This window comes from Gossypium hirsutum, chromosome A05, assembly GCF_007990345.1.
Source record: "Gossypium hirsutum isolate 1008001.06 chromosome A05, Gossypium_hirsutum_v2.1, whole genome shotgun sequence".
In the NCBI taxonomy this organism is placed as follows: domain Eukaryota; kingdom Viridiplantae; phylum Streptophyta; class Magnoliopsida; order Malvales; family Malvaceae; genus Gossypium; species Gossypium hirsutum.
The window spans coordinates 10,690,637-10,716,221 of NC_053428.1; the positions used below are offsets into that span (position 1 = coordinate 10,690,637).

Consider the following 25,585-nt stretch of genomic DNA (forward strand, 5'->3'; position numbering starts at 1 on the left):
TAAACATTTCACACAACCATTTCATATAACCATTCGTCATCTGATACATTTTACCTGAATATCAATTGTTCAACAGATGTTATAGCGTCTCCCATCCACGGTCTTATTTATCTTCGACGTGATGCCATAGTATCTTTCAACTATGGTCTTACTCATTTTCTGTCATGTTGCCATGGTATCTTTCAACCATGGTCTTATTCTTGTCATGTCACGTTGCCATGATATCTTTCAACCATGGTCTTATTCTTGTCATGTCACGTTGCCATGGTATCTTTCAACCATGGTCTTACACATCTCATATCAGGTTGCCATGGTATCTTTCAACCATGGTCTTACACATTTCATATCAGGTTGCCATGGTATCTTTCAACCATGGTCTTACACACAGGTTGCCATGGTATCTTTCAACCATGGTCTTACACATTTCATATCAGAGAGCACACTCCCACGAACCTCATCCTTACAGTGGGATTACCAATCCAGGCTAAATCCCCTGTAATATAAACTCATAGAGTATTGTCGGGATTACAAGTCAAGGCTAAATCCCCTGCAACGACAATTACTCTAATGAGCTTGGATCTGAATTACCAGTCCAGGCTAAATTCAGACCCTAATTCGGATTACCCGTCTGGGCTAAATCCGTTTTACACATATTTTTCGGGAGGGCTATATCAGGATAGGATCACCCGTCTGGGCTAGATCCTTTTTACCGTAAATTCCTTTTCAGAGATCCATCGAATTTTCCTTTCATTCAACCGGGATTTCTTCTCCTTTTATCAAATTTATCAATGTTTCATGAATTTTCATACAATGAACATTCAAATCATATTCACATAAATAACTTACAATCTCAAGCATTTAAGAATATAATTCAAGTTACACGAACTTACCTCATTGCTTGTTTGTGTTTATAATTTCATTAATCTGATATCTTTTCTTTTCCACGATCAAGTCTCATATTTGAGTCGTCCGGATCTTTATAAATAAAATTGATCATCATTTTCATTCATTTCATATTCTAATGCATTTAATTAATGCTCTAGGCAAAATTACCATTTTGCCCCTAAACTTTTAATTAATGACGATTTCATCCTTAGGGTCAGGAAAATAAAATTCTTGCAATTTAATCCTTATTTCCAGCTATTATTCTCATATATATATATTGATAACAATCCATGAATTCTATAAAATATCAGAATTTTTCATAATTTCAACACTTTTCAATTTAATCCCTAAAACATGTTTTCCCCCGATCTTGAACTAAATTAATAATTTCATTCAATTTTGTCATTTAAATAATAAAATAATCCATTTCATGCAATTTGGTCATTTCTCACATGTTTACAAAATTTCCCATAAAGTTTTACTTTTATTCAATTTAGTCCCTGAGCCTAAAATATGCAAATTAGCCATGCTAGATGAATATTCATACATATTTTTCCTCCTCCTCCTCTCCATTCCACATCCTTAATGTAGATAACACACTTGTAAGTAACATTATCCATAATTTTTATTATTTACTTTTATGAATATTCAAGCTGTCTATCTGCATCATAGTTACTAAATTATTTATATCTGGATCTATAGAACTCAAAATTAATATCCGATAATTTTCCCTGAATCTAGACTCATATGTATTCTTACCATAAAAATTTCAGAATTTTTGGTTTAGCCAATAAGTACAGTTTATTCTTTAAAGTTACCCCTGTTCTGCTGTCTGACAGTTCTGACCCCTCTTCACTAAAAATTAATTATCTCTTCATACAGGATTCAAATGATGTTATTGTTTATTTCTCTTAAAAATATACTCATTCAGGATTTTATAAATATAAATTTAATCCCCTAATTATTTTTATTCAATTTTTTATGATTTTTCAAATTCAGAACAGGGGAACCCAAATTCATTCTGACCTTGTCTCACAAAATTCATTATATCTCAAAATTTACAAATCCATTGCTTACACTATTTCTTCTATGAGAAACTATACTCAATAAGATTTAATTAAATATTTTTTTCATCTTCTAATTCGATTTCTACAATTTATGGTGATTTTTCAAAGTTAGTCTACTGCTGCTGTCCAAACTGTTTTTGTGCAAGCTATTAATTACCAAGTTATAACACCCTTATTTTCTTTTTCTACACCATTTCTCATCACTTTCTCTTATTTTCTCTTCACTAACATATCAAAAACATAGGACCTTATGTAAGAAAACTCTACTATAACATTATTTCCATGCTTTGTCAATAATAACAAACTTAAAAACATATTGAAATCTTGATATACTTACCTTGTTCTATTGATACTAATCTTTAACTTGATTTTCTCTCTCCTCCAGCTTCTATTTCTTGAATCCAACTTGATATTCTAACTCCCCATGCTCTCCTTAACATTTTTGTCTCTTGGTAGCTATGGAAATTCATTTGATTTTTGGGTGAAAATGGTGAATTTTTGGTAAAAGGACCAAATTGTAAAGAAAGCAAAACTTTCTTTCTTCCTCTCTTTCTCTCACGTTAGTGCATGGGAAAATATGGATGAGAATTTCTCATCTTTCTTTCTTTATATACTAATAAAATAATAATAAAATATCTTGTTAAAGTATTAATAAAATAATATTTATCTAATTAAATAATTATAAAATATCAAAATATCTCTAGCATCATTATTACTTTCTAGATTTCTCTCTCTTCCAATTGACCATTTTGCCCTCCATTATCTTTTAAAATTCCATCCTTGAGTCATCATTTAATTTGGTAAAATTGCAATTTAGTCCCTCATAGTTCTTCATCTATTCAATTTGGTCCTAATTCATCCATTTTCTTTAGTTTCTAGATCATTCCACTCTTAAATTATTTACACAATTGGTCCTTCAACTTTTTCATATTTACACTTTAACCCCTCAAATTATGAATATTTACTTTTGTGCAACAAAACTTTTCTCACTTTTACAATTTAGTCCTTTCTTGAATTAATATATCATAATATACTTATCAATATTGACATAACTCAAAATTTTCCTTTTTGTCACTTTATTTCCTTATTTTACTATATCAATGATAATATCTTACTGTAAAAATTTTCAAGGTATTACAAATAGATTTGGGCAAAAAACTTTTTTCAGCACAGGCCTAACCCGAATTTAGAAAGGAAAAAAAACTACTTTTTTGCTACTATTTTCACTGTTTTTACTTTTGTTTTGGTGTCGCTTTGCTATTATATTAATATTATTTTGTTGTTATTGTTTGAATATCGTATAACTATTATTTTATTGTTAATTTTGCTACTATTTTAGAGGTATTTGCTTGCTAAATTGCACCTATCATAGTCTTATTTAACTATAAATAATTTTTTAATTTAATTTCAATATGTTGGGAAACATTTGTTTTAATGTTTTTAGTATATTTGACATATTATACTTTTTAAAATTTATTTTTATATAAAAATAATAGTATAAAAAACTTTTAAACGGGTGGGCTTGGTTTGAGTTTTAGCATTTTTGTCCGGATTGGACTTTAACAAAATTTAAGTCCATTTTTTGGTCGAGTTGGGCCTAAAAAACGGGCATAAAATTCTATTGATGTCCAGCCCAAACCCGGCTCATGATCACCTCTAGTTCTGTTGCCTTTGTTTTTATTTTAATCTAACACATCGTTCTCTTCTCCTCTCCATCAATTTTTAAAAAAAATCAAACCAAATTCCCAATAGTAAACATGTAAAATGAAATTTGAGAGGGAGCTTTCTTATCCATTTTTTAGTATATAACATACAAATAAGGGGGTAGAACACAAGAAAATGAGAAAATAGTTTAAATACGAGACATTTGTTACAACTGAAATGATGGACAACGACGCTATTGATGGTTGGGGGTTGTAATTGGATTTGAATCATGGAAAGGATTAGATGGAGAAGAAGAGTGATTAAAAGAGAGAGAAAATAGTTTGGGGAGAGGAAATGATAAGAGAAAAAAATATATGTAATGAAAACAATGGTGGAAGTCACTATATACACAGGGGCGTAGTCAGGGGGGCTGGCATGGGCCCCGGCCCCCCTAAAATGGAAAATTTTATTTTAGGCCATTGAAATTTTTTAAAAATTCTAAATTAGTAAAGGTAAAATTCCACTTTGCTCCCCCCTAAAATTATAAAAATTCAATTTAATCATTTACAAATTATAAAAATATAAACTATAAAAAATTAAAATTTTATCCGTCCCCCCTTAAAAAAATTTTCTGGCTTCGCCCCTCTTTATATATATATATTTGTGGATACTCACTAGGAAAAATTAAGATGAAAAAAAAGTTTGGATGATCATTTTGGTTTTGGTGAACACTCGTATAATACGATAAATCTTCACCAAGAACAACAATGGAAGCAATAGAGATTATTGCCAGAATTTAAAAATCACAATATTTGGTGAAAATAGATGAAATGAATATTCATTAGAGCGTAAAAGAAAAATTGCATAGAGAAAATAGAAAGAGAAAACTTAAAAAATGAAACAAAATAGATATAAGATAGCATTTAATAATTATTAACTTATATAATGTTTAATAGGTATTAATATTGTATATTAATATGAAGATATATAATTTATATATATTTTTATCAAAACATATATATAATTAATAATGAAAATAAATCATTTTGTTAATTATATTTTTATTTTTAATAATTTAATTTAATATAAAATATAATACAATTTAAATATTTTTACAATATATTAATAATATATAAAAATATTTTTTATTTCTAAAGGAAAAATTATCATTTGTGATATATTACTTATCTATTCATTGTTATTATTCTATCCTATCAGACAATATAAATATTGTTATTAGTTTATTTTACTTTTCTATTCCATTCCTATCGAATAGCTATTCAATAAATCAAATTACGTAATACTATTATTTCTCTAATTTATAGCTTATTCTATTTTAGCAAGCATTAAAATGTTGAATCTCTCTTACCACAGCACCAGAAATAGACGAAGATAAGATCGAAAGTGAAAGTTGAAGACACCTACCTCCTTCCATGGCTGCTGAGGAGACTCAAAGAATACTCAACTGCATGACATTCATATTGATTTTGGAAAAAAAGAAAAAAACATTAGCACAATATTTCAGTAGGCAGTTGAAATGGTAGGAAAAATTCATTTGTAAACTTGTTTAACAAAAGGTTTAGTTTTGTATATTGTTATGTCATCCTTGAACATAAGAATATTTGTCAGTGACAGATTTGAGAATAAATTTTGGGAGGACTAGTAAAATTTTTAAAAATTTTAGGAGTTTAATGTTTTTTTTTAAAATGAAGGTCTAATAAGAAAATTAAATTTTCTGTGAGATTAAAGAGAATTTTTAAATATTTTAGTGGAACTTAATTAAAATGTATAATAAGAATTTTGTAAAATTTGAGAGGGTTTAATTAAAATTTTCCCGCATCTTATATTTGTCAACGGGGTTCAAATGTTTTTATTTTATTTTATTTTAAAGTTGGTCTTTTCTTTTATTTTCATTATTGTTTAGTTAATTAGTCTATTGTTGAGGTTTGGTTAAAGGGCTATTGGTGGTGGGTAAATAAGTTAGCTTGGTAAGAATGTGATTTTGTGTTTTTCTATTTTATTGAAATAATATTTTAAATTAAATTACATGAACGAATAGAAACTTAACATTTGGAAATAAGGTTTTTTTTTCTTTACCTATATATGAGGATTTTAGATGGAAAACGTCTTATTTATTGCATTTTCTTGCTTAGTTTTGAAATTGACAACATTAAATTATTCTAATCTTTGGAGAGAGGGACTAGTTTGTTGAATTTTGGATATAGGGGTGACTGAAAAAGTTTATAGATAATCCAATATTATCCGTATGAATAATAGTAACCCATAAAAGAATGCCCCTAATCCTAAGAAAAGCACAAGAACCCCTAAACACTTACTGGAAGAGGGAAAACCAGGCGGGCAGCCAAACTAGCATACGAGTGTTTGTGTAAACATACAGAAAAGATATCACACACACTGAGTGATGCTGCGTCTTCCTTCCCACAATCAACGCCTCCATCTCCTCCTCCGCAATTTCTCCTCTTTTGCATCCAAAACTACCATTTTCAAGACCTCCAAACACTTCATCCCTTCCCATCTGCTGCCTCAAACCCTTTCTCCTGAACACTTCTCCACCCCCTCTAAACACTCCTTCCCTCTCTTTCTTCCAAACCCATCCCCAAAAACCGTTCTTTCTGGCTCAGGACTAATGGGTTTTCTTCTCTTACTTCTCCCAGTGTTTCTTCTCCCTCTCCAGGTATTTTTTATTTTCTGTAGGGAAAAAAGGTTGTTGCTTGATTGTTTATTTTTTTTCTTAAAAAAGCCAAATAAGAGAAGAGGTATTTATGTGTTTATGCGTGCTGGCACTTATATAGGTGCATTAAATTGTACTTACTGGAAGGCTTACCAGAATTCCTTTTTATTTATTTCTAAGCTTATTCTCAAGACTTGGAAGACCAGCCCTCGGATACGTCTAGCTTACAGATTCTGAAGCATAAACTAAAGCAGCTTGGCGTCGATATTACTGAGTGTGTTACTGGGCGTGAAAAAGACTTAATGTGTCCCTCGGTATTTTCTTTTAACAATATTGATAGCTTTGCTGCATTTCCGCATTAGTTTAATTAAGTTTTGTCAATCTAATTGAGCTAGTTTTCTATTACACAGTGCTATTTCTTGGTAGTTGTAATCCAGATGATAGGTCAGAGATGCCAGACTATAAATGCCTTAATCAAAATTTTGCCTCTGATGGATATTTGATTCTTTTTAGAAAAGATGTGCTTAGAAGCCAGGCAAAACATGCAAATATTATGGTCAATTTGAATGTAAATAAAAGTTTTTGGTAAATAGAGCTAATTGAAGAGTCAAAACTATTGACAGACATTAGTGCACTTCAGCAACGGTAGTAATGGGCAGTTATGCCTTTCAACATGTAATGCTCATTGAATATTCATAGATAGATGGATTCTTTCTTTTGAGAAGTTAAAAGTTTTTTTATTTATTTAAATAGACGATTTATTAGTCTTTCTGAAAATGCTGGAAGAAAACAAAGCATTTAAAACAAATTGCTGACAGGTTTGTTACACATGGAATTAGTCAGCTCAAGGAATTTCCTACAGGAATATATTATTGTGAACATAAATGAGTTCCCTGTTAAACTAGAAGATAAAATAACTTCAAAGCTTTTTGGTATTTATTATTATGGTAGATGGTCTTTTAAACATCTTTTTACAAAAGAAAAATCTTTGCTACAAGTTAAAAAGGATAAACCTTTTAAACAAGGTGATAATAAAAGAAGAAAAAGAAAAAGAAAAAAACCAAGAAAAAAAATAGAAATAGACAATGTACCCATGATATATCTACTGAAACAAGGTGATCAACTAATGTTTGTAACAATATTATAAATGCTGGCTGAAGAAAGTAGAAGTAATTAAGAGATATGTCACTTTTTATATCCTGTCTGTCCAAGAAAATTTACATCCTACAGCCATTTCCAACTTAGTAATTTGCCTTATCAAAATATGTTCCTGCATGAAAATCTTCAGATGGCTAAGTTTGTTTCAGTTGTTTTTTTTAGCAGTTTTTATATGTCTATATGAAATATAAATGTCTCTCTATTGCCCTTTGGTTTTAGGCCGTTGCAGATCGCAAGCCATAGATTGAAAATCTTGGTCGAGTTAATAAAGTTAAGGTCAGAAGGCAAATCACAGTGGAGAGTTTGCAATTAGAACCACTTTGTAATCAGGTTGCTAAATTTCTCCTTTTTCTATATTTTGTTCACTGTGGTTATATTGATTTAGATGTCAGTAACGTGTTTCCTCCATCTTAAATGCAGTTAGGCTTGTAGGTTTTACATTCAGCATTTAAGCCTGTTTATTCCTAGTGCAGAGTAATAGATTTTTTTTTTTTGTGGTGCTGTTGAGTTTATTCTTACAATCCCTTTATCAATACAAATTTTCCAATAGTTAGATGTACCTAAAATAGCTAGTTTATTTTTCATTTTGTTTTTCTTAAATGCCTTTTGAGCTTTTCATGAAGAAACAAATTACAACAAATTTTACTTTCAACTACTTTGCTTACCGTATGAACTCCACGTGTCATATGTTTACTGCACATGTGAGTTGCATTTCTCAATCTAAAGACAATGTTTATGTTAAGATTAAGTTGGTAAAAGACCTGTTAAACCTGTGTATCACAAGTCCTGCTATTGTCATTTTTTTTTCTGAAGAACTGTGGTTGGGAGGATAAGAGAAGAGTAGATATGATGTACCTAAGCCATAAACCCTCTACCCTGTATAATCTCAAACAGAATTTGAAGAAGAAATAGGAAACATTGCTCTTGCCCCGTCATCGTTCACTTGCCAAGTGTGATATTTTATAGTACTGCTTAAATATAAATTTGTGCAAATTGGCCTACCAGTTGTGTGTCTGTTTATGTCAAGCCGTCACTCTATTGGAACGTAGAGCACTAGACCTCTGAATCTTCATTCTATCCATCAATTATCACAAAAGCTGAATGTTTTTCAACGTTGTTTAAATTCATAAATGAAACTGAAAATGTTGATATGTGTTGCTTGAATTCAAAATGCTAATGTTCAGTTGTGTTGGAAGATAAACTTCCTGGTTTACTTGTCAGTATTCTTTCATCTGGTTTAAGTTCCAATTTAGCGAATTGTGATTCTTTGACTGGGTTATCCATGTACAATTAATTGCTACAATGCATGAACCTTAGTTAATACATATACTTTTTGCTCTTGTTTCAGATCACTTCTAATTTCGCAGAGCGAATGATATCTGCAGAAACGCTTAAGAGAAATGCTATAATGCAAAAAAAGAGCCGTGATAAGGTAATTATCAATCTTTTTACTTGTTAAGTATAAGCTTAGGGTGCTGATTACATGGAGTAAGTCTTAAATTTTAGCTTTCAGTGTGCTTTTGAGATAGATTCAGTGCAGGAAGTACTTTTGTTGCATACCCTATGATTGTCCCAAAGTCCACCCTTCTGGTTAATTTCAGGTTTACTTCCATGAAAAAAGTACGATTTGAACACATTGATTGGTTTAAAAAGGGTCAAATTTTGCTATTAGACCTTGTACTTTGTGTAAGTTGTGTATTTAGTACCTGTCCTTTAATTTGATCAATTTTAGTCCTAACCCAATGGTAGCAATTAAATCTGTTTGGTTAAATTATGTCATTAGTCCCATATTATGCGTAAAATTTATAAATTTAGTCCATGTTCATCAATTAGATCATTCTTAGTGGCTATATTTTTTGAATTTCAAACTTTCACTCTTAATACAAACGACAGTTGTTAAATCTTTTCACTGATTTTTTGTGAGTAATATATGAAAATAACAAAACAAACATAACATTACACATGCGATAATATGTTTGACACATCAAAATTTTAAAATAATAGAACTTAGCTTAATGAATTTAATAGCTAAAAGTACAGGGACTGAAAATGACAAAATTAAAGTACAAGTACTAAATCCAAGACTTACGCAAAGTACAGGGTCTAATAGCAGAATTTAACCATTAAAAACAGTACTGGTGGTTAGGTTTCTTCTTCTGCTAGTCTTCTGGCATCCTTCTTGCTTCATGATCTCGAGAATAGGCCTCATATTTTTTTATTAACATTTAGATAATGATGAATGTCCGTTGTTATGAGGAGTGATGTGAAGATATGATTCCAACTGATGCAGGAGAGATTTGGGGAAATGTTAAACTACTTAGATTTAATGGTCAGTTATGAGTAGAAATTGGGTATTATTGGGGTTTATTTAGTGATAATGCCATAATGGTTGAATTAGATTTGATTTGATTGAGGTTTGACAAAAAAAAGTTTGATTTGAAGAGACAAAGTTGCTGGAAACTCTGGTGGCAACAGGAAGATCATAGGTTAGTTTCTGACTTGATGGGTTTGGCTGGTGTGTATTCATATGTGAATATGGGATTATTGGTTAACCATTATCATGAAATTATAAAAAGAAATATGATTTAGATTGCAAAGAAGGGAAAAATTAGTCTCAAAGAAGACTTTCAGGTGCTATGAACTGCTACTTGCGAATGATGTTGCAAAACAGAGGGAGTAGTAGACAATGCTGCAAACAATTCATTTTTGTAAACCAAATAATTTAATACTTTATTAAACTAAAGCTTGATATTATTAAGAGAACACAGGTAGTTATAATGATTGCTAGATTCATTCTTATACATCTCAAAACTATTGTTTTATTGGAGACTAAACAGTACATAAGAAAATAACCAACTTGGACTCCTAAAAACCTAACTCCTAGAAGCTCTTAGCATAATCTAAATACAAGAAAACTTGATTCCATGGGGCATGATTTGCGGAAATGATGGTTCTTCCTCTCTATATGGAAATAATTGGTATTACAAAGTGAAATCTAAATCTTTAATAGCGACATTATAAAGCAAAGATCCGTCTGTGGCAGCTAATGAAGCCTTTGGTATGTTGGCTGGTCTACCTTACATTGTTAGTTGCTCAAGACCGTGTTCTTTTTTTATCGTAGTGGACATTTTTGGGAGGGTTTATTTATTTTACTATAAATAACTAATTTTTCATATTAATAAGGTTAAGGTTTTAAGATTTAAAGGTTAATGTTTCAATTTTTTTTTTCTTAATGTAATCAATGCACAACAATTGCTATATTTTTTTTTAGCTAATTACTCTTAAAATTTGTTGACAGATTGTTATTGCATTCACTTATTGGCGTAAAGGAGAACTTGTAAGTTGCAAGTATCGTGATGCTAATAAGCGGTTTTGGCAGGTTTTTGTGAAATGTTTTTCCCTGTTTATATTGTTTATATAGTATGTTCACTTGGAATTTAAATTCATTATCCCATAGACAGCCATAATGAACATTGTCGAAACCCGTTTTTTTCAAAAAAAAAGGGTTTCGACAGCTTGGCGACTCCATTGGGGACTCCGAGAGAGTCAAGCCGTAAATTGATTAATTTATGTCTTTTCGTTTAAAATTAAAAATTTGATTTAAAATACGATTCTTTAATTGCATTTTATCTGTTATCTTCGTGATCTTGGTCATGATACTTGCTTTGTTGGTTCGAGTCTTTAAATATTTTTCCATATTGCATTACATAATCGCTCGGTCCTACTCTTTAAGTGGAAGTGAGAAACTAGTCCTTCTTAAGGTTTTCACCTCCGTATAGGATAATAGATCGCTTCCGGGATATATTTATACTTATGTTTTCGTGAGATTTTTATCTCCGTATAGTGATAAGGACATGTATTCCCTTAAACCGAACTCGATCCATATGAGCCTATAATGGGTAAAGATCGAGAAATCTACTGGTTTAAGTATTCTGTCTTTTGAACCAAATAGGTGTTCTGCTTGTTATTTCTTACTTACTTTAATTTTATATGAATTGTACTGACATGTGTTGTTTTGCTTATGATTGCATAACATTTCATTATAAGAAAAGATGTCGATTTAAGTTCGATTACTAAATAAAGAGCTTGTTATCTCCCAGAGCTCGGGAGAGAAGCGTTAGTATCGTGTACAATAACAATCATGAAAAATGTGTGCACCTATTTTATAACTCTAAAATCTAGAGTTATTTCTAGCACTTTTTAACATATAAATTATGTAAATTCTGGGTTGTTGATAACACTTTTTTTGGTAGTTTTTATCTGTTATATAAATTTAATATTATAAAAATGTGTTATTTTAATTAATTTTATGCTAAATACGTTGAGGGGATAAATGGACTCATTGGGAAAAGACAGCAGGAAGTCGAGTGCTGGGTTGATATGTTTATATCTCTGGAAGCCCCAAAAATGTTTATTGGGCTTTGGAATCCATTTGGGCTCAACTCTAAAGGAAAAATAACACCTTGGACAGCCCACTAAGGAGATGGAGGCACAAACCATCCACAAGGTGGCCCAAGCCGTCCATCCAAAGGTAAAATAGTTCGCAAGACCCTTTCTTCAGTGACGACAACTACCAGTGGAGGGGGACGGCATCTTCCTCCTCCAAAAAAAACAAATTCATCCACTCTTCTTCCACTACTCAAGGGTCGGCCACACAAGTGAGATTTTCAAGGGATTCCCATGATATTATTAGTATGGGATGTTGGGGCTACTCCACTATAAATAGGACATCCATCCCTCATTCATCCCATATCTGGATTTTCTTCCCACTTCTTGAACACTACACTTGAGAGAAGAAACATAAGTTTTAGAGAAGCAAAGCAGGAAGGTTTTGAGAGTTGTCAGAATCCGAATTGAGAGAATATTTTTGCAACGAAGCAAAGGAGGAGCAACACTAGTCAAAGAAGTCGACAATATAGGCTTTTAATTTGTTTCTTCTATTCTTTTACTTTTGTTCAAGTATTGCAATTTATTCTTTTGCTTTCAATTCAATGTTTATTGTTGACACCATTTTTTTGATGAAAATGGGGTCTACTTGGATTTTGAAAATGAAAACAAAAACGGGAGTCGCCACCAATCCTTTTTGATGAGGTGTGATCGGGTCACCTCGAAAAGTGATTGTTTTTAATAAACGATTTAATTTTTATTAAAACAACGATTTTGGTCTGCGAAATTCAAAAAAATGGGTTCGGGAGTCGGTTATGCACGAGGAAGGATTAGCACCCTCGATACGCCCAAAATTGGTACCTAGTTGGTTACTTAGTGTCTTAGTGTCGAAAATTGAGAACTTTGGAGAATTTTTTTAAAAATACGATCATTTTATTAAAACATTAAAAATTTTCAAGAAAAAAGAGATATTTCACGTTACTCGAGAAAGAAAATCATATCCAGTAAGTTAGAATACGATGTCTCAAATTCCCAATACGTGAGTGAATGCCAAAATTTTACTTATTTAAAAGATATTTTATTATCTCGAGTTTACGAAAGGGATTATGTCCAGTGAGTTAAGACACGATCTTTTTTATTCCCGAGATCATTTAAAACTTAAGTTTGAAAAGATTCGTGTAATAAAGTTTAAAAGAATATTCAATTGTTTAAATCAAATGAAGAAATCGCAACCCAATACGTTAGGGCACAATTTCTCAAAATATTAAACATTGAATATTACATGTATTTCAAAAAATCATCGTCTCGAGAAAACAACGTGTCACATCCAATGCGTTAGGATACAACATATTGAATTCTCGATAACGAGCTTTTTATCATTTTTTTAAAAGAGTAATCTCGATTATTTAGGTTCAACGAAGAAAATCGGAACCCAATACGTTAGGGCTTGATTCTCTCGAAGATCTAAAACACCGAATATTACTTATTTTTAAAATTTCTTTTTTGAAATCTAAATAAAAATTTGGTGTAATGGAAATGATGATGATATAAGCAAAATAATACAAACAAAGGCTACTAAGTAAAAATAAATACAGAGACGAACTAATATAATACACAATTATAAGCATATTAAAACATTCATTCTAAATAATGAAAATGTAAATGAAGAAATAAAAAAATAAAATGTATATAACTATAAAAATATAAAATATATATGTGTTATAAAATATGAAAATGTGAGTATTTACATATACATGAGTAGATTATAAAACATAAAAATATATATAATAAAAGTATGTACATTACAAGAACGTGTATATGTACATAAATATGAAAATTTTAAGATAGAACAATGTGCATATATATATACTTATACAAATTAAAAAATATGTACATACATATATTATAAAAATTTATTCACATATACATACATGCTTGAAATTGTAAAATAATAACAAGAATATGTATATATAAACATATATGAAACATGAGATGTACGAATGTATGTATATAGATACGGATGGTAGAAATATAGGCATATAAATATAAATACTTAAAATGTATATATAAATACATACATAAATTATAAATAGATAATATAGTCATGTATATATATTATTAAATATTAGACATATATATGTATATATATATATAGTAAGATTTAAAGTAAGAAGACAATAATAAAAAAAACATCACATTCAAATGACAAAATAACCAAAAATAAAGAAAAAGGATTAAAATACAATTTAAACTAAATTGACAGGATAAATTTAAAAAAAAACCAAACGTAGGGACTAATTTCAAAGGCGCGAAAGAAGCTAAGGATTAACTGGGGAAATATCCCGCACCAACCAAACGGCGCCGTTCCAAGGAAGTGCATATACATGGTCTGGGGATTAAAATAAAACAAAAGGAAATTTTGCGGCCGAAATTGCAAATAATAAAAGAATTGCATTGAAAACGCCATAAAGGCGGAGGGGCTTATTTCGCAAATATCCCCTCAAGCCTAAACACGCGGATCCCTTTGCTGGAGCGGGTCGGATTTTCGGGCCAGGAGCTAAACGACGCCGTTTTGGCGTTTTAAAGGGGTGAGGAAAACGACGTCGTTTTACTCTCCTATTTAAACCAGTTTTTTTTCAAAAACTTTCATTTTTCTTTCTTCTTCAAAAAAATCCCACAAAATCCTCTCAACTCTCCCCTTTTCTCTCTGAGCGCCGGCCAAGGGTCCGGCCGAAAGCCACCGCACCGGCCGCCGCCCTCCGGCGCCAGCGCCACCGTGTACGGCGGCGGGGAGACTAAAAGTCTCCCTTTTTCTCTCCGATGACTCTCTTCGGCCTCTTGAGCGCTCCGGTGACGTAAAGAAAAGGGTAATAAGCTTCTTTTTTAATCCTTTTTTTTATATATTTTTGTGTAAAAAATGAAAGAAATAAAATTGTAAAAAAACAACAGTAACAGTGGAGAGGAAAAAAAAAGGAAAACCGGTCAGAAATGGGTGTTCAACCTTTTTTATTTCTCTTCTTTGTGGAAAACAGGGGCCGAACCCCTTACAATTTTTTTGAATGGCCTTTTATAGCCATTTTTCACAACCAAAATCCCTATTTCCTACTGCTATTGTATCCTTTCTTTTGCAGGTAGAGTAGATGAGGGTGTCGGTGGCAGGTGCGGCGCGAGTCAGGGGGCAGGTGGCTGAGGTGATTGACAGCGGCGGTAGATGCAAGTGGGGCACTAGGGTTTCAGTCTCTGAAACCCTAGTCTGATGTGGGCTTGTCCATTGGGCTCGGGTATTGGGCCGTTCGGGTTTTTGGGCTCCGGGTTAGGCTAGTTGGGTTGGTGGGTTAGTTTAATTTGGTTTGGTTTTTTTGTTTTTTTGTAATTGGGCCCCAGGCTAAAATTGGGCTTGTACAGCTGCCCCTCTTTGCTCGTTGTCGTGTAACGAGAACAGAGCAAAGACTAAGAAAGACCAATTTTGCCCGGTCTCGTCGATTCTTGACTTCTCTTTACGCTTCTCTTCTTCAAGTAGTTTCATTCCAATCCAATGTGTCGTGTTGCTTCAATCCAGTCCACTGCAACTTCAGAGAGATATGTCTTGTAACTTCAATCCATTCTGTTGTAACTTCAGGGGGTAAGGTCCATCATTTTGACCCGCTCCACTGCAACTTCAGGGAGATCGGACTCATATCTTCAACCTGCCCCACTACAACTTCAGGGGGATAAGATTCGTGACTTCAACCTGCTTTACTGCAACTTCAGAGAGACAAGGTTTGTGACTTCGCTTCCATCTATTCCACTACAACTTTAGGGGAATAAGATTAGACATGATAAGAATTGCTATCTACTGTCCGCTCCGCTACAACTTTAGGGGGACATGACTTGTTGTTTTCAGTCTATTCCACTGCATCTTCAGGGAAATAAGACTTGATGCGATCTACTCTGCTGTAATCTCAGAGAGATAAGATCCTTTATTTTAATCCGCTCCACTGTAACTTCAGGGAGATAGGATAGTGTCTTCGATCTGCTCCGCTGTAATCTCAGGGAGATAAGATCTCTGGCTTCAATCTGCTCCACTGTAACCTCAGGGAGATAAGATCTGAAATTCTCTGGTCTACTCCACTGTAACCTCAGGGAAATAAGACCTGATGTGATCTTCTCTACTGTAACTTCAGAGAGATAAGATCCTTTAATCCGCTCCATTGTAATCTCAAGGAGATAGGATTACTATCTTTGATCTGCTCCGCTGATATCTCAGGGAGATAAGATCTGAAAGTCTTCGGTCTACTCTACTGTAACCTCAGGGAGATAAGACCTGGTGCGATCTGCTCTGCTGTAACTTCAGAGAAATAAGATCATTTATTTTAATCCGCTTCACTGTAACTTCAGGGAGATAGGATTATGTCTTCGATCTGCTCCGCTGTAACCTCAGGGAGATAAGATCTAAAATTCTTCAGCCAGTTTCACTACAACCGAGAGAGGTAAGGTTCGTCTTCGACCTGCTTCGCTGTCAATGCAAGAAGGCAAGATCTGTTGTCTTCAACCAGCTCCATCACAACCGAGAGAGGTAAGGTTTGTGTCTTCGACCTGCTTCGCTGTCAATGCAGGAAGGCAAGATCTTTTGTCTTCAACCAGCTCCACTGCAACCAATGAAGGCAAGGCTTTGTTTTCGATCTGCTTCGCTATTAACACAGGAAGGTAAGATCTGCTTCTTTAACCATCTCCACTGCAACCAATGAAGGCAAGGCTTTGTTTTTGATCTGCTTCGCTGTTAACGCAGGAAGGCAAGATCTGCTTCTTTAACCAGCTCCACTGTAACCAATGAAGGCAAGGCTTTGTTTTCGATCTGCTTCGCTGTTAACGCAGGAAGGCAAGATCTGCTTCTTTAACCAGCTCCACTGTAACCAATGAAGGCAAGGCTTTGTTTTTGATCTGCTTCGCTGTTAACGCAGGAAGGCAAGATCTGCTTCTTTAACCAGCTCCACTGCAACCAATGAAGGCAAGGCTTTGTTTTTAATCTGCTTCACTGTTAACGCAGGAAGGAAGGATCTGCTATCTTCAACCAGCTCCACTGCAACCGATGGAGGCAAGGATTTGTTTTCGATCTGCTTCACTGTTAACGTAGGAAGGCAAGATCTGATGTCTTCATTGATCTGTTCTCTAGGGAACATGACCTGTATGTTCTATTTTATGAACCTAATTGTGCCTAGTGATTAGGATGACATGATCAAAATGAATCAAATGCTCCTAACTAGATGTGTATGAATGACATGCAAAATGTCATGAAAATGATTCCTTAATGCTTAGGTTACCATCACACAAAAGCTTATTAAGGCTTTATCACTAACGTGCTACACCGCCTTCTTGCTCGGCGAGCATATCCAAAGAAACACTTAATTTGATTGCCCCCCACTGTGAACATCAAAGTTCAATCCACTGGGACATAAAATTTGCACTATCAATCTCCCACTGTAACCCAAGGGTAGAAAGATACGACTTTTTTCAATCTTCTCCTATCGTAATTTAAGGATACAGAATGTGAAGCTCTTTGGTCCTTTACCCCATTCGAAAGGTGTCATACCAAATGCTCATACACAATTGCAAAATTTTCTTCTCCAAGAAAACCTTTCCTTATCACTCGGTGATCCTTGCTTGTTTGTTCATTGAAGTTTTGTCACCAACACGACATCTTGTCATTTTGTTCAATCAATGTTTGGACAACAAAATCTGAAAGGATAGTCTTTAACTTAGACCCTTCCTTATTAGATATTTCACCCTTTAAACTTGGTGTTTTCTAAATAATAGTCCTGTTTCAAGTTCCTATATTATTTAGAAACTTCTAGAGTAATATGCAAAACTTCCATTGTGAAAGTGTTATTAGTCCATTAATCATTATTCTAATGCAACATGCTTGCAAAGAGAACATAACGATAGATAAAATAGAATTGATTTGAGAGCATAGCTTGAAATGAATGAATTATCAAGGGTAGCAAGAATAAAAGAGGAATTGATTGGAACATGCATCTTGAAAAAGAATGAAGTATTCCAAGAACAACAACAAATTCAATATATAAATAGTATGAAGGTTAGGTGCCTCAGATATCGCAGCTTGAACTTCTCTGTACAAACTTTCTGAAGACTTTCCTGAGTTTCCTGAGTTTGATATGTGTTTAGGAGATCTACAGGACTCTGTCGATGCCCCAAGATATCGCATTACCCTTTCAGGTATAGCAAGATCACCACATGCCCCTAATCTGATCACTTAATGCCTCATTTTGATCAATATTTGAGCCGCCCTTCGGGTTTTCAACTCAAATCCTCTTTGGCCTAAGGTGCCCTTTGCGGGTTTTCCCCTTAGCTTCTCCATTTTTACTTTTTCATTTTTTCATTTTTTTATTTCATTTTTTTTTTTGAGTCTGAACTCATGAGATCAGGCAAGTCCTGGTCATGTTTTTCGACCAGAATCAATGTTATTCTAAAGTCTTCCACATAAGATCTTCCACTTTCATCTTGTATGCGAAAAACCTTCTTTGGTACCAGATTTCTTTCATAGAGCCCTTTTGGGACGCAACTACGATAGAAAACTTTGGATCTTCCTCTTTAATCAGGATAAAGTCCAACATATTGAAAGGATGGAAACTCGACTTCAAATGGACAAAGCTATGCTGACTCAACGAGAGAGGCATTGCCCCGGTAAAGAATTGCATCGTTCGCACTGTAAATTTCTGCCATCGTGCTGTTGTGCAGGCTTTAAGAATCGAGGCATACCCTGGTATGATCATACAAAGACATCTTTGAACTCTAGAGGTAACTCAACAAGGTATTGCTTCGTTTCTGTGGTCAGGTCAATTCTAGTCTTCATCAAGCTCACAATTTCTAATGATTCCTTGAGAGGTAAGATCTGTTTATCCACTTGTTCTACCATCCTCAACAAGTCTAGAGATAGGCTACAATCTATGTCATCTTCAAAGGCGTGAGATCCCTCTAAACACATGTCTCACTCAAAAGGAGATTCTAAGTCTGTAACAGTGTCATTCATGTCATTGATATCCAGAGACCTACTGTAGGTACAAAAGAATATACAAAGAATGTATGAATTTAAGAATAATTATTTATACAGTATGATTATGAATAAATGAATGATGTGGAAGAAAATCCAAAAGAAAAATAATCAGACGTAATTATTCAAAAAGAATATTGGCTCAAAAGTGAATGCAAAGATGTATTTTATTAGAATAATAACGTTCAGACATTAGCCTATTTCACAAAGGAATTTCTATCGCTTCTAGGCTAAAAACAACAAAATGTTCTGAACATTACTCTAGATAAGCCCTAAAAACTAAAGGGATTTTTTCCGCAGCCCAGTTGCTTAGAACACTCCAGATTTATAAGGGCAGATATCTAACAAGGTTCCTTTTCATTCGTGTCTTCAAATATGTCATTGGTGTGAACGCTTGCCAACATTGAACGTATGTTTTCCTCCTCTTTAATTTCCTCACGAAGCTTCATCCCCTTATCGTCCATCATGTCCTGAACCAAGGCCTTGAATTCCACACTCTCTTGGGTCTCGAACCCCCTCTCATGATGGAAATCACAATGGTTCCGTGTCTTTCCCTTATTTCCTCCTGAATCAGAAATAACTGATCCCCTTCCTACCTTCATGTCTACCCCATTATCAATATGGCTAGGTAGTAGATTTTCTGCGCTAGACGAGTCATCAAATCTGACAACCCCCATATTAATGAGCTTTTCAACCAGTTTCTTGAAGGCAATGCAGTTCTCTATTGAATGCCCCGTAATTCCCGCATGGTAGTCGCATTGTACGTTCGTGTCATACCATTTGGGATACGGAGGCTGTATGGGTTTTAAGTAGAAGGGGGACACCACACGTGCATCAAATAAGCTTCGGTATAACTCACTATATGACATCGGAATTGGTATGAACTGGAGCTTCTCAGTACCTGGCTTCACTCCAGATTCTTGCTTTGAAGACCTCTGATGGCTGGTGGTTTCTGTCTTTGATCGGCCCACAGTGATTGGTTTTGAGTGGCCCTTGTTATATATATTCGCATTATTCCCCCTATTCCCCTTCTTCTTTGGGGCCTCTATAATATCTGGGTACTCTGCCCCTACCTGCTTCATTTCTTCTGGATCATCACGTGCAACAAGAAAATTGTTCCTCAAATTGGATCTTGGGCCCGTCAAGCCACTTACTGGTGCTGTTGTACCAGTCTGATATTGTCGAGATCTTATGGTAAAGAGTGCCCCTTGTGGACGCCCATCCGGCTGGACTTGGACACTTATCGGAGTATAATCTAAGGAATGGGCAAGATCCTTATTATCAACCCCAAAGTGGACCACTGGGTCCTTCCTTTTTTCTAACTCTCCAGCTGGCAGTCGGTTGAACTGACTCATCAAGGTTCTTTGTAATTCTAGCATCTGATCTCTCATCTCCTGTTGAAATTCAGTCAATTGCTCCCGCATCTGAATCTGCATTCACTCTAATCTCTCCAACCTTTGGCCCATTCCTTAGTTTCTATTCGGGTACCGCAAAAATGTTGGTTTTCCAGATTTTCTGAAATGATTTTATTCGATTAGGTTTTTTTTAATAGTCATTAATGCATATGATGTGATGCAATGCATGAAAAGAATGCAAAGAAAAAGAGGCACTGATTCTAATTCAACTTCATTAGAAAACTTTACTAGATAAAGAGTTTCTTTACACAAAATAGACTACATATATGGCTTTGCCCTTACACTCAAAGCCTTAACCTTTCTAAGAAACCAAGCTAATTCTCGGCCCCTGTCCGACTCTGACTCATACTTCAAACTTAATAGATCAGCCTGAACCGCTAGAGTTTGCAGATGATCAGCTACTTCGCGCACTTGAGCCACCGCCTCTCCCATAATATAATCTCTTTCTCTAATCTGCTCTTGAGACCGACGGAATTGTCTTTGCCACTGCTCATTATTTTCTTCCAGAAGCTCTATCCGGATTTTACTATTTTGCAATGCATTCTCTAGCCCTCCTATTTGTCCTTTTAATTCTTTAATTTTGTCTAAGCTCGCCCTTAATTCAACCGTAGCATTACGATTACAGTACTGGTGAAGCGATCTTTCTAGTTCAGTTATCCGGACCTTCAACTCCGTCTTCTCGTCTTGGCAAACTGGTAGACTCTTTCCCAAGGCGACTTCTCGAGCCCGAGTATCCTGAAATTTCTTTTCCCATTGATTAACTTTTGTCTTTTCCTCCTGAATTTCTTGTCGCCATTGCTCTGGCGTTTTACCCAAGCCAGCAGCTCTTACCGACCTACGCAACTTCTTGTAATCTGTCTTCAGGCTGTCTAAATCTTCTTCTGCTTTGTTCTTTCCTTTTCTCAATTTATCAGCCTCTAATCTTTGAATGTCCACATCCAGTCCTAACTGCATTTTTTCTTCCTCTAGTTGTTCTATCTTCTTCCCCAATTCTAAACTCCTTTTTTCAAATTCTTGTTTGATGATTTCTATCTCAGAAGGCAAAACTTGTAAGTGTTCCTCTAAAGATCGAGCAGTTTCTGAATTTGACGCCGGGATGTTGTCGTTGATCCTTTGATCACGCCACTGACTATACTCGGGGGTAATTGTCGGACCTACGGCTAAGATCTTCATTCGACGAGTCTGGTTCCAGGCACTAGATATTTCTCGAACCTTCTTCTTGTAATTGTCCTCCCTATAGGAAAAATCACAATAGGCCAACCCCTGCGTTGCTGGTATGAATTGTCGTGATCTATACTGTCTTGATACGAGTAGAGGAGCATATCCGATAGCTCCCCATATCCCGAGCAGCGAAACCCAGTCGAAATCTCCACATCGGTACAATATCTCGTCAGGAATTAACCAATGAGCCCTCCATTCCATATCTTCATCCTGGAGATTCTGGAGTATCTCTATCCATTTTTCTTCTGAAATATCATCCCGTTTTGGCGTGGCCACCAATTCTCCTAGAGGGGAGTAGCTATCAGAGAATACCCGATAAGAGACCTTTTCGACTTTCCAGAAGTGACTATGGAACCATGCCAATAAGAGCAGCGCGCATCCAATAAACCTTCCCTCCCCTGCTTTTCGACACGCATTCAAGGATCTAAAAGTTTCAGCGAGTATTGCCGGAACCGGTGTAACCCCTTTACTAAGCCGATCAAACAAATCAGATACAGCCTCGTCTATGTGTCCTAAAGCTTTGGGGAAAACCACTAGTCCATAGATACCTAAAGCGAAGACATCGACCCTTTTCTTTAAGTCAGGATGTACAAGCACCAAATCTCGCAAACTTTTCCAAGGAACACATTTACTGTCGCCCTTCTGTTGGATCCGGGCAGCGACCCACTGCTTGCTCATCCCAGTGATGTTCATTAATTTCTTTAACAACGGAGGGACACAAGCAGCTCTGGAATAAGCCTTGTCGACTTGAATCTTTGGGCACCGAAGCAAGGTCGTATACTCCTCCACAATAGATGTCAAATCTACTTCCCAAAAGTGAAACAACTGTAGGCAGGATTCCAAAACTGAGCAAGGGCTCGGAATAAATACTTGTCCACTTTGACACTAAGCAGATGAGGTAGGTCACCGTAGTTACAATAGAACAACTGCTTAGCCTCGACATCCCATTGATCCCAGACTTCTTTCATTTCTCGAAGGTCATTCTGGATTACACTGATACGGGTAAAATCCCACAATTCTGACACGTACCCTTCGGTAAGACTATCGCCTTTCTCCCGTTGTGTCGTTTCAGCCCATATTCGTACAGCCGCATTATCCTCTACTTTATCAACAAACCCCTTTTCCATGATAAGCTTTCTACCAAGAAAATGAACGTAAATCGACACCTCTTTTAGAATGAAGATGCCATGCAATCACAAACAAAGTAAATTAGCATTAAACACAGAATAAGATTTAAAATAAGCGACAATAAATACAACATTCATTTAGGTAAGCACTAAAAATTTGGAGTAGCTCTACCTAGGTCAGTTCCTATGGCTCATTACATGTGGTTTGGTTCTAAAGTAGGGTACCTGAACCAGCAAATTCCTCGATCCTCACCTATTATAGGCTCATACGGACCAAGTTCGATTCAGGGGGATACATTTCCCTATGGCCATGCGGAGATGAAAATCTCACGAAGACATAGGTACGGATATATCCCGAAAGCGATTCACTATCCCATGCGGAGGTGAAAACCTCACGAAGGCGTAGCTTCTCACTCCCACTTAAAGGTGTGACCAACGGTCATGCAATGCAATGCGGAAAGATACCAAAATTTAAACAAACAGAGCAAATATAAACCCCAATGGTGATGATTATGATAAAGACAGATAAAATGCGATGAAAGGATCGTAATTTTAAACCGAATTTTCAATTTTTGACAAAAGACAAAAAGTAATCACCATGTGGCTTGACCCTCTTATCGGTTTCCCCAGTGGAGTCGCCAAGCTGTTGACACCATTTTTTTGATGAAAACGGGGTCCACTTGGATTTTGAAAATGAAAACAAAAACGGGAGTCGCCACCAATCCTTTTTGATGAGGTGTGATCGGGTCACCTCGAAAAGTGATTGTTTTTAATAAACGATTTAATTTTTATTAAAACAACGATTTTGGTCTGCGAAATTCAAAAAAATGGGTTCAGGAGTCGGTTACGCACGAGGAAGGATTAGCACCCTCGATACGCCCAAAATTGGTACCTAGTTGGTTACTTAGTGTCTTAGTGTCGAAAATTGAGAACTTTGGAGAATTTTTTTAAAAATACGATCATTTTATTAAAACATTAAAAATTTTCAAGAAAAATGAGATATTTCACGTTACTCGAGAAAGAAAATCATATCCAGTAAGTTAGAATACGATGTCTCAAATTCCCAATACGTGAGTGAATGCCAAAATTTTACTTATTTAAAAGATATTTTATTATCTCGAGTTTACGAAAGGGATTATGTCCAGTGAGTTAAGACACGATCTTTTTTATTCCCGAGATCATTTAAAACTTAAGTTTGAAAAGATTCGTGTAATAAAGTTTAAAAGAATATTCAATTGTTTAAATCAAATGAAGAAATCGCAACCCAATACGTTAGGGCACAATTTCTCAAAATATTAAACATTGAATATTACATGTATTTCAAAAAATCATCGTCTCGAGAAAACAACGTGTCACATCCAATGCGTTAGGATACAACATATTGAATTCTCGATAACGAGCTTTTTATCATTTTTTTAAAAGAGTAATCTCGATTATTTAGGTTCAACGAAGAAAATCGGAACCCAATACGTTAGGGCTTGATTCTCTCGAAGATCTAAAACACCGAATATTACTTATTTTTAAAATTTCTTTTTTGAAATCTAAATAAAAAATTTGGTGTAATGGAAATGATGATGATATAAGCAAAATAATACAAACAAAGGCTACTAAGTAAAAATAAATACAGAGACGAACTAATATAATACACAATTATAAGCATATTAAAACATTCATTCTAAATAATGAAAATGTAAATGAAGAAATAAACAAATAAAATGTATATAACTATAAAAATATAAAATATATATGTGTTATAAAATATGAAAATGTGAGTATTTACATATACATGAGTAGATTATAAAACATAAAAATATATATAATAAAAGTATGTGCATTACAAGAACGTGTATATGTACATAAATATGAAAATTTTAAGATAGAACAATGTGCATATATATATACTTATACAAATTAAAAAATATGTACATACATATATTATAAAAATTTATTCACATATACATACATGCTTGAAATTGTAAAATAATAACAAGAATATGTATATATAAACATATATGAAACATGAGATGTACGAATGTATGTATATAGATACGGATGGTAGAAATATAGGCATATAAATATAAATACTTAAAATGTATATATAAATACATACATAAATTATAAAATAGATAATATAGTCATGTATATATATTATTAAATATTAGACATATATATGTATATATATATAGTAAGATTTAAAGTAAGAAGACAATAATAAAAAAAACATCACATTCAAATGACAAAATAACCAAAAATAAAGAAAAAGGATTAAAATACAATTTAAACTAAATTGACAGGATAAATTTAAAAAAAAACCAAACGTAGGGACTAATTTCAAAGGCGCGAAAGAAGCTAAGGATTAACTGGGGAAATATCCCGCACCAACCAAACGGCGCCGTTCCAAGGAAGTGCATATACATGGTCTGGGGATTAAAATAAAACAAAAGGAAATTTTGCGGCCGAAATTGCAAATAATAAAAGAATTGCATTGAAAACGCCATAAAGGCGGAGGGGCTTATTTCGCAAATATCCCCTCAAGCCTAAACACGCGGATCCCTTTGCTGGAGCGGGTCGGATTTTCGGGCCAGGAGCTAAACGACGCCGTTTTGGCGTTTTAAAGGGGTGAGGAAAACGACGTCGTTTTACTCTCCTATTTAAACCAGTTTTTTTTCAAAAACTTTCATTTTTCTTTCTTCTTCAAAAAAATCCCACAAAATCCTCTCAACTCTCCCCTTTTCTCTCTGAGCGCCAGCCAAGGGTCCGGCCGAGAGCCACCGCACCGGCCGCCGCCCTCCTGCGCCGGCACCACCGTGTACGGCGGCGGGGAGACCAAAAGTCTCCCTTTTTCTCTCCGATGACTCTCCTCGGCCTCCTGAGCGCTCCGGTGACGTAAAGAAAAGGGTAATAAGCTTCTTTTTTAATCCTTTTTTTTATATATTTTTGTG

The 25,585-nt window shown here is 34.5% G+C and overlaps 1 long non-coding RNA gene across 3 annotated transcripts; it reads left to right on the forward strand.

Annotated features, from left to right (window-relative positions):
- The first annotated feature begins 5,850 nt into the window (after nucleotides 1–5,850).
- LOC107958510 (uncharacterized) lies at nucleotides 5,851–12,433 on the forward strand. Of its 3 annotated transcripts, none has more exons than XR_001700631.2 (5): nucleotides 5,851–6,291; nucleotides 6,469–6,602; nucleotides 7,666–7,776; nucleotides 8,795–8,878; nucleotides 10,745–12,433. It is a non-coding gene; the product is annotated as an uncharacterized lncRNA (long non-coding RNA). The 3 variants fall into 3 exon arrangements; XR_001700632.2 differs by having other exon boundaries at nucleotides 5,859–6,291; nucleotides 8,795–9,932; XR_001700633.2 differs by having other exon boundaries at nucleotides 5,873–6,291; nucleotides 9,889–12,433.
- Nucleotides 12,434–25,585: the final 13,152 nt, after the last annotated feature.